The sequence below is a fragment of the Bacillus rossius genome, chromosome 1 (genome assembly GCF_032445375.1).
Source record: "Bacillus rossius redtenbacheri isolate Brsri chromosome 1, Brsri_v3, whole genome shotgun sequence".
Classification (NCBI taxonomy): Eukaryota; Metazoa; Arthropoda; class Insecta; order Phasmatodea; family Bacillidae; genus Bacillus; species Bacillus rossius.
Window position 1 is genome coordinate 362,895,032 of NC_086330.1, and position 16,692 is coordinate 362,911,723.

At 39.3% G+C, this 16,692-nt stretch overlaps 1 protein-coding gene across 1 annotated transcript in view; it reads left to right on the top strand.

Moving 5' to 3' along the window:
- The window catches only part of LOC134528329 (serine/threonine-protein kinase pakG-like), an 80,874-nt gene that overhangs the window by 20,970 nt on the left and 43,212 nt on the right, over window positions 1-16,692 (top strand). The window lies entirely within an intron of this gene.

Below are 16,692 nucleotides of genomic sequence, written 5' to 3' on the forward strand. Positions count from 1 at the left end.
CATAATATGCGAGGAGAAAGACTTGGGAGTATGTGTATTTATTATTTTAATTATTTTTCACATGGCACAAAAGCATACGTCTTGAAAAATACAATTGCAGAGTAAAATTCGTCTGAAGGTGAAATAGCTTAGGCGATACCTAATATCGTGCTGCAAATGACGAGAGCGTAATAAAATTATGTTGTATGTGTTTTAAAACGAATATATTAGCAATGAAATAAAAACACGTTGACAAAAATTACTTTATTCAAAATATCATGGTTTTAAATACGTCAACATAATTGTCATTTGTAACTCGATGCACAAGCTATTTATTTCCCTAAAATCTGGCAATAATCTGAACATTACGAACAACACAGAAGTAGACGGTCGCGCCGAAACAACCAGCAGATGACTTGCCCTCGCAACTCTTCCTCGGGAGGAGTAGCATCGAGGCCATCCGCCATATTGTTTCCGGCAAGTGAAAACGCGCAAGTTAAAAGGTCAAAAAGAGACTTCCTAGTAAAACAAACCTAATGTGGACTATATTTGTACTGACGCACTCACGTTAAAACACATACAACATAATTTGAGTAAGTTCCCATCGTTTAGTTTCATCTTCAGACGAATCTTAATCCGCAATTGTATTTTTTAAAACGTCTGATTTTGTACCACGTATAAAAATGTAAAAAAAAAAATGGGATGTGACTATGTCATGGACACGGCCATGTGTTGTACAAGAATACGTGTACGTAGCAGGTAATATTTTCTATAAAAAAATTCATTATTTTTTATTTTAACGCCATATATTCACTGTAACTATTTTACACTGTTGTATATATGTAATAGATTTTGACGAGAGCTGACGATTGAAACTTAAACGAACGTCGTAGCTTCTCCGAGTCACAAGTCATACTAAATGTAAATCTCGAAACGCAGCAAAATTGCCTCAAAATGGCTGCGCTTCCCCCTCTACTGCGCGCGATGCGTCACAGTCCTCAATTAGCGTAACAAATTTTTGACCCTCTAGCTATCCAGTGGTGTAATTACATTTTGGATGGAGATGATAGATATGTAGCTGCAACACCAAACTGTATCCCCCGATTTTGTTATCATTCGTTTTTTGAATTACCTCCCACTATGGAAGCAATTTTAAAAACGTATTCACGTAAAAAAAAAAAACACACACACAGTCGTTCTCTTTGCCTATATGAGAGGTTCCAACTGTGTCTGACCTAGGTTTATTTGCTCGTAACTTCTGCATCTCCTAGGGAGCAAAAGAAAAGTAAAACAAACCCACGTAAGCGGATAGTTTACGACAGTCCAATCGCAATGCAGAGACGCACAGACAGACCGCGCCTCGCCACAAGGGTATTCGGAACCATAACCGATTTTCAGAACCGAGAATTTTGGTGCTAGTTTTTGACGGAACCGAAAATTTCCCGATACTTTCGGTACTGGATAAGTTTTTATTTTCATTAATGGTGCAGCAGTCGGTGATTGAAGTAGTAATAGTTTTTAACTATTAAACACGTTTTAGTGACCAAAAGTATAAAGATAAACTTTTGTGTTACAATTAGTATCTTCTGACGTGAACAAACACTTTATTCCCAGCCTTACTTTCGATCTTTAACTTTGTAAAAAATAATCATTTTAAATAAATAATCGTTTTAACGTATGCAAAATCACAGAATTAATAATTTTAATTAACATTTATTCTTTTCATAACAAACTTAAAAGAAAAAAATACTGTTGCTTAAAGAATATTGGCAGCGCGGCATACTTCCCTCATCCCACCCGTAAATATCGCCTCGCCAGAGGAAAGTATTGAATGGAAGTAACTTTAGCGTGCGATAAAAAAAACCGAAATTTTATGCTGTCGATGTCGAGTTCCAAAAGTATCGACAGAACCGGGAATCGATTTTTAAATTCCCGGTTGTTTTACTTGTGTGAGAAGTACCGGGTGTTCCCGGTTGTGAAGACCCTACTCGCCCGCGGGAGGCGCCACCAGCGACACTCGGGCGGTCTGTGAGTGGTCGCGGAGTGGCGCGAGGCGTCAGGAGAGTGTCGGAGAGTGTGTGACGTCTGCAGCGCCATCTCTGAGTGGTCGTTAGGACGCGCGAGGGAGCGCCCCGCCAGAGCTGAGCTGAGTTCACGACAGTTACTTTCTGTTCGCTCGTTAGAAGTTATACTAACTTGCCGTAGTAAAAAAAAAAAGTGGTTGTCTGTAAAGTCGGTTTACGGACGATAGTTTAACGTGACAACGTCATAACAAAAACATTGATCAAATGATTGCATACTTTTATGAATAAAATTGAATCATTTTTATTGAATTATCACTATTTTGTATGGATACAAAGAAGGAGTGAAATGAAATATACTTTTATTTGCACTCATTAATTCAAATATGTTTATTACTTTAACGAACAGATTATTTTAATTATTACTTTTATATATGTTTGCTATTTAACTTCTTCCAATCTGTGTTATTCTGTTAAGGATAGGACGATGATAGGAAAAGTAGGAAACTAATGGGAGTGTTTCAAGTTTAATGTGCCTCGAAAAATTCAAATCGATGGTTATTCAAATCGAGTGGAAGAGAGATATATGCGGCGCAAGCGTACAATGAGCGTAACGGGACACAACTTAACGGTACACAGCGTAACGGGACAGTGAGCGTAACGGGACACTTTTTCGTGCGTGCAGCCGGCGTTCATTGATTTATTAGACGTTGTCAGGTCAAAAGCAACTAACTTTTATTTTACATGCAAATAATTAATATAAATAAAATAATAAAAAAAGGACTTGAGTGGTAGTATAAATACGGTTGGTAAAGTATGAATACAATTAAATAAGTACTCAAGTTTTCAATATTAATATAAACCACGAATAAAACTAATAATTTCATTTAGTAAACTAATCAAGATGCATTAGCTTGGCTTCTGGGTTGTAGCCGCATCCAAGGCGAATATATCACCGACGTTTAGGTCGACATTGCAGTTGCCATCATCAGGGGTAGAGTTACCTACCCTGGACGCGGCTACAACCCATAAGCCAAGCTAATGACAATAGCCGTGAAAGCCTGCGATCTTTATTAATCGAGATAAATCATCATTGTTGATGATATTGATTTATTAAATAACAGTAACAATTTATACCTAATGCAGATAAATTATACATACTGGAACATAACCTCACTTATATAAATACACTTGAAAACGTTTATAAACACAAGTTATATAATTATTATTCACAGCAAATGTTTGTAATGATATGTACCAGTATTCAATATCAGTCACAAAAGTGCATTATTTATATGAAGGTTTTTTATATGTAGTCTTTTATTTCATCCTGTAAATATTTTGCTGTACGGTGTCCACCCAGGGGCGCAACAACTAAATTTCCAAAGGGGGGGCAATATACCTTTTTATAAAGAATCATCGATCCCCCTATTGAAGCGGGGGGTCCGGGGGTCCTCCCCCGGGAAAATTTGTATTCCAAGGTGGAAAATTGTGCTATTTAAGCAGTTTTATTATCTAAAAATTGATTACACAGCACTTTCTTTGCCCCCGTTTTCCCCCACTTCATGGTTTCAGAGGGGGGGGGGGGGGCAAAATACCCTTGTGTCCACCCATCTTAAAAATTCACTCTCATAATTTTGCCATAACGCGCCTAAAGAAGTATAACTTCAATAAAGTAAATAAAATAACACTAACAGTAACTGCAGGTCGTGTGTACAAGATTTTACCGCCATGTTTTCGAACCTACTGGTACACAACAACGCATAGGGCGGTCGTGTGAATGGGAGACAGGTCGGGTGCATAGAAGGGAAATAAATATATACTCTCTTTATGTTACGGACCCATGGCGCAACATGCTTGTATTCTGCGGTCCGTACATTTACTAACATATTTTACATGTGATCTTGAATTCCTCCACCCCTCCCCTCTCCACCCCTCCCCCCTCCCCCAGAATTTTATAGATTTGCGCCCTTGTTAATGCCTAAAACATTTTTGGCATGTCGGGTATTTTTTTTATCGACAACGACATACTTGAAGTGAGAGTGGGCACGGGTTTTACACTTTAAAAAAAATATTATGATATTACCAAAAAATTGAAAGCTCGTTGCCAACATATTATCTTGAAAACTCACAAACAGTACAGCATGAATTTCACAATAAACTTCCGAGTAATGTATAAAAGTAATGGTTTACGTAAAAGAGAAGTCTCCCAAATCATGATAAACATGCGGGCGCTAACATCATACGCATTGTTCGTCCTACATCAACGTTTGTTGGAAATTATACAGTCGTTTATCTGTAACGTTACAATAACATTCTTTGGCATCTATTTTCCAAAAAATATTATCTTGATAAACGATAGAGATATTTTTATTTTTTACTGTGAATCGTGAAACATTATTCATCCTCGGGAAACTAAGTTCTGTCACGTTCCCTCCGCTAAGAAGTTCCCTCCGCTGAGAAGTTCCCTCGTCCTTGCAGACTGTTCCGCGTGTCCACACGTCCACGAGAACTAGAACTACTTCTTGTTTGATTTTATCTGTTTGAGGGAGGGGGGAGGGGGAAGTGGTCGTCATGTGGCTTTGTCTGGAAGGATCTACTACTCCCTTGCCGCAAACTTCCGTCCCACACGGGAAACCATCCCACAAAACCTTCGGCGAAGCTCGCAGACACATCCAGCTGACAGCCTTTTAAAGAGTTCAAACTGCAAAAGGCTCCAACATTTGAAATTCAAGACCCAAGAACAAGATTCCTATGGTGGTCCACTTTGCCTTTTCGAAATGGGACAACACGGAGTTGAAGCCAAGTGTTCTTTGAGATAGCCGGTGGAAACTGAATTAAGATTGGACCTCAGTTTTTACTATCCGTCACTAATTAGACACACATACACTCTAGATATAACACTATTTAAAACTACTCATACGCACTTAAAATGGAGTAGTTTCAACAATTTTCCCGTGCAATTTTTACTGATTGGCAGTTGTTTTAATAGTTTATAATATTTACAATGTATGTATTTTGAGGGATACTTCAAGTGTTTATTGGGCACTTAGACGTACTATATTAATGTTTTGCACGTCATTTTGTGTTATCATTGTCTGTGGTCGGCCCCAGATGCGTTTCCGCACTTCGTCAGGCCAGTGATAACGCGGTTAGCACTACTGGATGTCCATTATTATTGAACCGGAAAAATAAAGGATTCATTTTGCAATAGACGGAGATTCAAATACGTGTACATTTGAGTTGCTTTTGCCATTGACTTACTGTTCATCTGAACGAATCTGGGTCAATAGGAAACCCTCGTCCTAAGAAGTATCGAGTCACAGGCAAACTAGTTTATCCCAGTCTTATTAGCACTTGAGCTTGCAAAAGGTCAGGTAGTTGTGATTTTTCTTTAACATGATCTAATACCTAGTTCCCTTAAATAAAAGTCAAGTTTTTTTTATCTCGGCACGCCTGTACATATAAAGCCATCTTGAAAAAAAACCTAAAACAATAGGGGCTTTCGTTAGTTTTCCTCAAATATTTTGTTATCTAGTGAGTTAAAAGAAATTTTCGCTACTTACTTTTTTGTAGAGGACTAAATTACCAACAATTTGTACATTCAAAACTTTTTTTTATCTCAAATTGTTGCTCAAGTTGATGAAGTATGTCAAAGGGTCAGAGCAAAAATGATTGCAGCAATAAATGACCTAGAAAACAAATTACCAACCTGAAAACTGTGATTGTAATATTTTAAAATGACTACATTGATGAAACAATTCATAGAAGCAGAGAGCAAGAGCGATTGGCTCTTACATTTAAAATCCATTCAGAATTTCATGCTGCAGGACGTTTCAAATATGCGCCGCATATCTTTACCTGCAAGGCATGCTCATTTTGAAAGGGAAGATGAATCAAATAAGTTTCAGAAATTCACTTCTGAAGGAAATTTCATTATCAGACGCACAGATGAATTTTGGTCTGATATATGGTCAGATATGATTATTAAACACTCACTTATGAAATCTATGAAAGGTTCAGGAAGCAGGACTCGAAAAACGTGGGGTGACAGGCAGTGTTTATTTACCAACCGTTTGGGAAGATATTGTGGAATTACTCGAAAGTATGTCTGCAACGTCGGAACAACACATTGAAATGAGACCCTCATGGATCAACAGAGACATTCGGGGTACTTACCTTTTCCGAACATTCCCAATAACATGCCAATCTACAGTGTAAATATTGGGGATGGAAAAGTCTATCGTGACTTGTCCTTTGAAATTGGAAGTAAAGTACTTTCAAGGCGAACTTTTCTAAACTGTCAATTTAAAAAGGCAGGGATGCTGTTGTCTCTCTTGCTAGTATGATTAACTTCATAAAAAAAAATATTGAGTGTAAAGTGGCTATTGATAATCTTTTACGATCTTTAAATCTTAGTAATAAATCTATTATTGTTCCAAAAAATGTTTATAGCTGAATAATCGTATGCAGAGATACAGTTATAATGTGAGTATTCTAACACGTATTTTGACTTAAATGTTAAGTCTCTCGTTACTCGGTTGGTATTTTAATTTTAAGCTTTACGCTCCCTATTGATCCAACTCGCTTCCCGAGTAAAAAGGACAATAGCTCGCTGAACTCGCTGACTGTAAACCCCAGCGAGATGACTCTGGTTTTTTTTTTAAGGCTGGGTTTCTACTCGCTTTGCTTTCTGCGACGTAGCTTCTTTTCTGCTCGCGACTCGTCCAGCCGCTGTCCAGGGACTCGCTGCCAGCTGGTCAGGGTGTCCACAAGGAAAAAAATATTTCGTACCAACTTAGGCGAGAAAAAAGTACTAGATTTGAAAAAAAAATTACTGAATATTTTTTTTTGTTATGGTTTTAACAATTTTGGAAGTTATTATGACATTGCAATGCTCGAACTTAAATATCATACCACACACATACATTCCTTAGTTTTTAAAAATAATTACGCTTAATAATAAAACATATTGGAGTTACTGTAATGTTATTATATTAAAGAAAAAAGTGCTAGATCTGAGCGTAAATGTACTAGACCACTAAAAAACTTATAAAAGTACTAGATCTAGTACGAAAGTACTAACTGTGGACAACCTACCACTGGTCCGGTGTCAGGAACTGGCGGTGTTCCTGGGTGGGATCCCGCCATTTTGGTTCGCCGGTTCACTGTAGTCTGCAGAGACGACTGCCGAACCCGCGAGCTCGCTCTCTCAGACTCGCCTCGCGAGCTCGCTCTCTTAGACTCGCCTCGCGAGTGGCTACCGCGACTGCGATGACGCCATTGAAGTACTCGCGCCTACCTTCAGACAACCGAAATAAAATATACTTTAATAAACAAGTTATGTTTTATGACAAGATATTTCCTCACGAATAAAGTTTCGACTATATATTTTTTTTTTCTTGTGGTGTCTGATGACACGTATGGTTTTTTTTTCCAAATAGTCACAACTATGTGTTTTAAGTTACGTCTGTATTTTTTTTTTCAGTTTAATCATTAGTTCAGTGTTTTCTTCGAAATACCTTCATTTGCGCGTACAGCACTTGACAATCGGTGCCCCTGATTTTAGGCAGCTGTTTCAAACGATATAGTGTTGCGAGTGTTGCATACGTACCAGGCGTCGTAATACTTCGTTCAGAAACGGTTGGGGTATAGGGAAGTACAGCAGGCGAACGTTTTAGTTGCTTTTGGCACGTAGATTAATTCCTCCGCGTCACCAACATTTATTGGAAATAAGATTGTTACCCTAAATTGTTTCCGTTAAATAATTTCACATCAGCGACAAGATTTGCAGTGTGTGTATAACTTTGTTCAACTGGACATTTTGCAGACGCTTGTCGTTTCAACATAAATAATATATTTAATATTTTCAAAAACTAACTGTTCAGCTGCAACATCAAAGGTGTATATACCATTCGTGGGAAGCAACTCAGACCATATATCGTGATATGTTTTCAACTTAATTTTACGTGATTAATAATCTACAGCCGAAGTCTGTCGGTCGAATTCAGACTCATCATATATACACACACATACACGCATATAGTGTATATAAAAGCGAAGTACCACCCACTAACTCACTCATCATGAATTCTGCGGAACTTGAAATTTGGCACGTAAGAACGGATCTTAGGACAAGAGGAGTTGCGGGAGGGTTGAAGATAAAAATTTCACGTTTTTCAACTATAAATTCCACAATATTTAATGTTGGTGCTTTCGTCGTCTTCGTTTTGTTGTTTGTAAATCTTTATTTGATTAAAAGAAGCCTCTTCACTATGTGCTTAGCCCGGGAAACATTGGGTACTTCAGCTAAGTAAGGGCGTTGTTGTGGGCAATATTTTCCACGTAAATAATTAGTCAAAATGAGAATGACCCCCTAGCTGAAAATAATTTTTTTAAAATTAAATTTAACGCTAATTACTTGCACGCGTATTGTTATCGTGTTTGTTTTACCTTGCTCACTTCATTGCGGGATTTTTACATTTCTTTGTAGCAAGTTTCTTACAAGGTTTTATAGCATATCAGCCTTTCTACAGCTATGATTTGTTTTGCCATACAATTGCTAACAAGTTGTCTTCATCTTAAGAACAGACACCGACTCCATAGACTAATATGCTGTATGCATATCTGTACCTCGTAGGCATAAGACACCTTTTTTTTTTCGAGAGAGAGAGAGAGCAGTTTAAAAATTTTTAACTAGTGCCTCAGTCATTTACTCAATTATTGTCTGCCAAAAATAAATTGCGAATTTTTGACAGATTGCAGATCTTAATGTTGCATGCCAATAGATAGGACGTCAAACGGTGATCAGTTTTATGTTTAAGAGAGCATCTTGCCCAGTTGTGGACATGGTGTGTTGTTCCTCCGAGGTGCAGGTATTTATTATTTTTTTTAATATTTCAGTGAATATTCTATTTTAATTATTTACATAGCATCAACACTTTCATTAGTCAGTAACAATATTTATGTTTTTACCTTCAAGTATTCATCTTGCAGGGCTTCAAATATGGCGTAGTAGGTCCCCGGAATAGTTCCTCCAAGCAACTGGAGGGGAGACAGCACAGCTGAACTTAAAATCTTCGTCACTTCTGTCAGTAGCCAGGAAGCGCAGGGTAGCAATTAGTCGTTCTTCTGGGCTTACTGATTCTCTTTAGCTTAATGTTAAATTTTTCTAATTTTTTTTAGATACAAGATTTAACAATACATTGAATGTACATTTATCCATCCTCAAATAATTATGTAGGTCTGTTGGTTCTGTGATTTCCAGCTCTCTCAGCATTGACATGTCACTAAAACGATTTCGTTCCACAGGCCACCTTTTAGACCAAACTCTTCGTTTCTTTTTTTCGTGGCTCTTCATCCAAACAAAATAATCCGCCAAACAGTGCAATGCTACTTGCAGCCATTGTGCAAGCGCAACACCGACTGTCTTTATAGAGAAAGCGACGAGCATGCTCGTGTAGTGTGCGGTAGCGGCCATGCGCTTAAGGGGCACGCCTTATCAGGTGTGTATCTGTGTTTGTGAGGCAGGATGATAAGCGCGACTCTCGCTGGTGCTTCTAGCGCGGTATCGCCTCTAAACGCAAGGCTCTGAACTGGCGCGCAGTCTTCTCGTCGTCACAGGATAACTGTGAAATTTGAGCGGTGACCATAACATTATATTGCGGAGAAAGGAAGATAAAGGTGTAATGCAAGTCCCTTAAGTGCTTTCAAGAATCTGTACCGGTTGTTTTACGCCTAAAATTTACTCTGAAAACATGCGTTTTAGCCATTTTAACTCTCATAAAAATAGAGTTTAAAAACTTAATCCAAAATCAAAATTACTTTTCGGCCCTCAGCGAACTCTTAAATGCTTTTCGTAAGCAGACTCCACCTAGATATCTCGAGTAGTTTAGAAATCGCGTTGTTTTACCTGAAGCTCTGCGCACCGTGTGTGTTCCGGGGTAGGCGGGGGCCTTAAGGCTGAGTGTCGACGTGTCGGTGGGAGAGCCCCGATAAGGCTCCGTGCAGCGCCTCGGGAGCGCGTGACGACGGGGTGACACGTGTCGTATCGCCGACAGCCGCGCGTGACAAGTTCTGGCTCTGCTTCCCTCCTCGCCGAGTCCCCGTCACCTCCCGAGTTCGCCGCTTGCCCAGGAGTGCAACTTCGCGGCAGAATAAAAAATTGGTTTGTCTGTAAAGTCGGTTTACGGACGATATTTTAACGTGACAACGTCATAACAAAACACCGATGAAATGATTGCATACTTTTATGAATAAAATTGAATCATTTTTATTGAATTATCACTATTTTGTATGGATACAAAGATGGAGTGAAATGAAATCTACAATTTAATTGATAAATTTACTTTTATTTGCACTCATTAATTCAAATATGTTTATTACTTTAACGAAGAGATTATTTTAACTATATCTTTTATACATGTTTGCTATTTAACTTCTTCCAATCTGTGTTATTCTGTTAAGGATAGGACGATGATAGGAAAAATAGGATACGAATGGGAGTGTTTCAAGTTTAACGTGCCTCGAAAAAGTCAAATCGATGGTTGTTCCAATCGAGTGGAAGAGAGATAGATGCGGCGCAAGCGTAGAATTAGCGTAACGGGACACAGTGCGTAACGGGACACTTTTTCGTGCGTGCAGCCGGCGTTCATCGATTCATTAGACGTTGTCACGTCAAAAAAAAACACATCATTTTCGATAATTTAATATGTACATGTCGCTAACCTAACCAAACCAACCTTTTCTTTCATCTTAGCTACCGTCACTTGACGTGCACAATCCTACCTTCCACGGGGAAAAAGAAAAAATAACTATTTTTTTGGTATAATTTCATTTATGTAACGGACCTAACCTAACTTACAAGTTACTATTATAACATAGAGAAAAAAAAGACGCACGGACGCAGACAGTTCATGTGTACCGTATCTCTAGGATGGACGTGACAGTCTTCTAGGTACCCGGGTGATATTGGGAGTTGGTTGTCTTAACTGGGCAGGGAGAGAAAACTTACGGAAGTAGTTGACACGAGGAAAAGTAAAGTAGTTAATTCGCTAATTTATTAGTAGGAAAATTTTTTTAATGGTTTTTCCCTGCCTGTCTTGAGCACACAAGGTGAGGCACGCCTTGCCTTTCTTGGTTCGATCAGTTGCAATGTCCATAAAGAATGTCCCAGCTATAAATTTTAATAGTTTCAATTGTAAGCTCTGTAGATTTTTGGTTCAAGGTCACAATTAAATAATAACTCTAACATTTTTGGATAAGCGCATGCGCGAGTACTGCTTTGTTGTTTTCTCGCTTGCAGCGCCACCTACGCAAAATGGCGACTCCTGAGCGTAATTAGTAGAGGGTGAACCTGCAAACTTTATTTTGCAACAGGATGGAGCCTCTCTCCATCGAAATCCCTTTGTACGAGAGTGGTTGAACATCGAAGTCCCTGACCGTTGGATTGGTCGTAATGGTCGAGACGACAGAGCGCTTTTTCGCTGGCCTCAACGTTCACCTGACATAACGCCGTGCGATTTTTTTTCCTTTGGGGCTTTATGAAAGGTCGTGACTACGTTCCACCGCTACATAATTATTTACCACAGTTGAGACACATAATTGAAGAGGCTATTGCTTCTATTACTCCGGATTTGTTAATTAAAGTATGGGAAGAATTGGACTTTAGTTTGGATGTGTGCCGTACAACTAAAGGTGCACACATTTGAACATTTGTAAGAAAAACTTGGTTAGTTCACCATCAATTTTATGTATGATTTGTTGTAAATAGTCTAAATTAAACTGTTATAATATTCCATTGAAACTGGGGACGTTATTTTATGGACACCCTATGTAACGGCTTTTATCGTAAGATCTTTGGCAGATATCTCATGTACGAAGCTGTTTTAGGTAGCAATGCCTCTTATAGCTTATCTGTGTTAATTTGACGGGAACAGAATTTTTAGGTCCATTAACACGCCTTCAAGTGTTCCTCAGAATTTTGCAAAGAAATTATATGGACACGTTTTATTTTCGGCGCTCTGTGACCCCATGTATTAAACACTGGAACTAAAGCTTGTGAAGAAAGTCACGGCACTTCACTTGACACCGAAATCATTGCATTTCGAGATGGGGTCTCGGAGGTTGAGTGTTCGGTCATTCGCTTCCATCTAAGACTGCGTGGATTCTATTACTGGCCGGATAATATTTGGATTTTTGTTTTCAGCAAGTGAACACGTGTCAGATTTTGCCGTGAGCCGATAGGTTTTCTCGGGGTATTCCTGCTACCCGCACCAGATGCATTCCACCGACGTTCCAAATCTTCGTTCAACGTTTATGGACAGTTAAAATTCAGCCTTAGCTACCCTGAGCCACAAGATCTTTAACGTTCCATTACGATTATGAATTGAAACCAACTATTGATAAAACTATTCCAGAATTTTCTTAGTCTTTGACGAGTTAGATTCGATATATTGAAACGTTTCAGGTATTTAAGCACGTCTGCACCTGATGTCAAACAATATTCGTTTATCAGTCACGTTATTGGTGATATCGATAAAGATAACAATTATTCACACAGTTGATACGTTTCGCGAGTAACAGAAGGCTAAAATAAATGTTTCCTGTGTCCAGAAGAAGTTAAAGCATGCAAATCGTACTTATTTTGGATGTTAAATGGGTTAATAATTCTTGAAAAGTACCACTGTTGTCTCATTGCTGATAAGAAAATAACGTGTGCCAGTTTCTATTAGCTGCCAGTGTTTTCCAGAAGCTCCACCCCCACTATACGTGCAACGTAGTGTGATCATAAGCCAAGCGCTCCGGCCTTCATTATGGACACACGACGTACCCTCGGCAGAAGCTTCGCCTAGGATGAAGAAGACATTCGCAGGCAGAAGACGCCCACGAAGCTAGAGATGGTCGGGAGTTCATGTCGCAGTGGGTTACTCTCGTCAAGAAGAGTTGTTCTCTCTCTTTACTTCTCACCCTCTCTCTCATTATTACCCCTCCCTTTCTCACACCACACTCTCTATCTTACTCTCTCTCCCCCTCACTTTCTTTCTCTCTCCATCCCCTCTTTTTTTCTCTCCCTCTTTTTTCTTTCCCTCTCTTTCTTTCTCTCCCTCCCTTTCTTTCTTTCTTTCTTTCTTTATCTCCTTCCCTTTCTTTCTATTTCATGACTACTCTCGCAATAGCCGAGACAAATTGTTGTTGTTGCTGTTGTTAAAATTAAATATCATTGTATTCCGTGGAAAAACTTCACTACTTGGCAGACTTCAACATAGTGTTTTTTTGTTTTCTGAAATTCTTCCTCGATTGGCGAAGATTGGTGGGAACAGCTCTTTTTCTGCTAGTGACAAGGCCAATGCGTGACTTGTTTGACATTCATTCAACTTTATCAACCAGAGGAATTCGAACGATGCACAGTGTTTCGACGCATGTCTTAATCCCTTACACTTTCGCGATATTGATTTGCATTTTATTGCTGTTGTGCACGGCGTGAATGGGTTTCTTTTAAGATAATCTCGTGAATAAATAAAGAATAGTTATCAATGTACTTATATATTCCTTGTTGAATAGTGTGTATGAACATAATTTAATCAAATCTGAAATAAAAACAGTTACAAAAAACTGCAAGTTATTTTCTGCAATGTACATGGAATACCTAGGCTGTGACCTCACGCTAACAATTTTTTTAAGTTATTATTTTTCCTTACTTTTTTTGTGCATTTAATTTAAACAGTTTCCACCACAAATTAAAAAAAAAAAAAAGTATTTCCGAAATGTATGTTTTACGAGGAGTCTAGTGACTAGATACTGTATGTCCTTGCTAAGGCTGGCATATTAGTTCTCGCATGAAAGATGATATTTTACAGAAGTTACATCTTGTCTACCGGGCTATAACTTTTTGGATACAAGAGGCAACACATACGTTCACTGGTTCACTGATATGCACAGATAAATTTTTCAAAGGCTGGTTTCAGAAGTGGTCACATTATCGTGCATATAACGCGCTCTCCTGATATTATGTTCACAATCTTAAATTCTTTGTCAGGAATTCTTTGTCTAAGGCGTTGTCAGTTGGAAAAAGTGTAAGACAGGCTATTTCGTTGTCGGGGGGGGGGGGGGGGGGATCGCAAGTTTCAGATCTGATGGAATGCACAAAGATTTCGCCGGTTGATTCGGTAGCAAAGTGGACTTGAAAACGCTTGTGCGTATGCTTTGCTGTAGCGGTTCGAACACAGATCTCCTGACAAACCCCGAGTCGGTAGTAAGCAAGGAGATAAAGTTCTCTGAACGATTCTTGGAATGGGGAGGCCTGATTGAAAAAAAGGTTCCATGGATATACGCCATTGCTGGTGTACACAGGTCCATATAGAAGAAAAACCCGAAGAAATAACAACAAACATGAACACACAAACACGCGAGAGGATCAAGCCAAAATCGGCTGGATTCCAAACGCTAAATGTCTAGACAGCGCAGACGAACACAGGGGGCCGACAACGACGAGGCAGTTGAAAAAAAAAACAGCATAAAACGCAGACAAAACAATAACCCTGGACAACGAATTTAAGGAAATGTAAAATTTACATAATATGTTTTGAAAGTTGATAAATAGCAAAAAAAAATTGGTTGTCTGTAAAGACGGTTTACGGACGATAGTTTAACGCGAAGTCATAACAAAACATTGATGAAATGATTGCATACTTTATGAATAAAATTGAATCATATTAATTTTAATAATAAAAGAAAAAAATACTTGAAATTATACAAGTAATCAGATTTTTAAAATGCAAGAATAATTAACCTTTATTGCCGGAATTGTTGTTGTAATAAGCAATGAAAACCACATTAACTTTTCACTTCACTTTATAAACAGTCGAGTGGAAGAGAGATAGATGCGGCGCAAGCGTACAATGAGCGTAACGGGACACAGCGTAACGGAACAATGTGCGTAACGGGACACAGCTTAACGGAACAATGTGCTTAACGGGACACTTTTTCGTGCGTGCAGCCAGCGTTCATCGATTTATTAGACGTTGTCACGTCAAAAATTAAAATTCTCCGTCCAGCAATGTGATGCAGTGTTTTTAATTTCCAAAGAAGATAAAAAAAAAAAAATTGTGAAAGTCTTTGCTGGGTCAGTCCGATGATGGACTTCGATCGCGTGTGATGGGATTTGAAACAGGATGTCTGGTTTAGGTTTTTTTTAAAAAAAAAAAAAAGGTTTGACAAGTTAAGTATCACCTATTGAGCAAGACACTCACTCGTGTAAATTACACGATCCCACCACCAACAGTTGGGTTCAAACGCTCCAGCTCTTGGAGCTCTTTCGTACACACTGCTACGAGCGGGGGAAATAAAGCAAAGAATGAAAATAAGGATAAGGTATTACCAGCAAAGGTATAAGATGCTGGGAAAAATTGGAAAACCCAGCCCGCAACAGGATGTCTGACGGTCAGTGTTGACCCTGGAGAGCAGTTGTCGAATGCAGCTGGACAATGATGGTTGGACGGCGAGGCAGGGTTGCCGGCGGGGGAGTGGCAGGGCGGTCAGCGGGGGAGGCAGGGTGGTCAGCGGGCGAGGCGACTACGACCCTCCGGCGAGAGGTCACGGGCTATCGACCTGCCGAGACACTCCCCGTGTCGCGCTGGTCTGCCGTGTCTTCCCTCGGGTGCAACGTCTTGTGCGGCGCGCGTGAAGCCTTCATTTCACACACGAGAGAGCCACACCCGAAGTTACCCGAAGTTCGTGCTCGCTTTCCCCCCCCCCCCCCCCCCCCCCGTTCTATCTCATTGTCAGGGCGGGCGCGTCCATACAGGCGAACTAGGCAACCGCCCAGGGCGCCAAGTAGCTGGGGGCGGCGCAGCACGACACATAACAGCTGATGTAACATGTTTAACGATCATTGAAACTAGATGAAAATGGATTTTTGTAACAGTTCGGAATGTTTATATTGACATAGGTAATTATTTAAAGTCCACGGTGACCTGTTTATGATTTGTAATAAGTAAAAAAAGTAAAACAAAACTCAAGCCTGCTTACATTTGATTGTTGACAAAATCTTAGGCTTACGTGATGTATTTTGAGGCAAGGAAAATTTTTTTTGGAGTGTCCGGGGGGGAGGGGGGGGGGGCATTAAGGTTTTTCGCCTAGGGCGTCAATTTACCTTGCACCGGCCCTGCTCATTGTATAAACCGGTGTGGCATTAAATTTTGCGGTCGATTAGTATAGGTTAGCTACATTATAAATACTTTAAAACATTGTGGATGGTTGGTTATATTAGGTAAGTATAGCTACATTAAAAATACTGTAAAATCATTTTATGGTTGCTTAGCAAATAACTTTATAATGTGTAGCTGTCCAGGGCTAGGAAACAGTTTACATGATTTCACAGTATCTTCAATGTAGCTATCCTAACCAAATCAACCGTCCACAATGTTTTAAAGTATTTATAATGTAGCTAACCTAACCTAATTGACCATTAGTAATCATGAGTTACAATGAACAAAAAAAACCGAAGATGCACGATCGGGCGTTTGGCTCTCTCGTCTGTGAATAGAAGGCTTCCCTAACTGTGACCACGGTGCTGCCATCTGTGGCGGACAGGGCGAACCAGAGTCCACAGAGCCACAGCGAAACCTTACAAATGTTTGATGAATTTTCAACAAGATAGGCAGTGTTTTTATAAATTTCCTTGTCGAAAGAA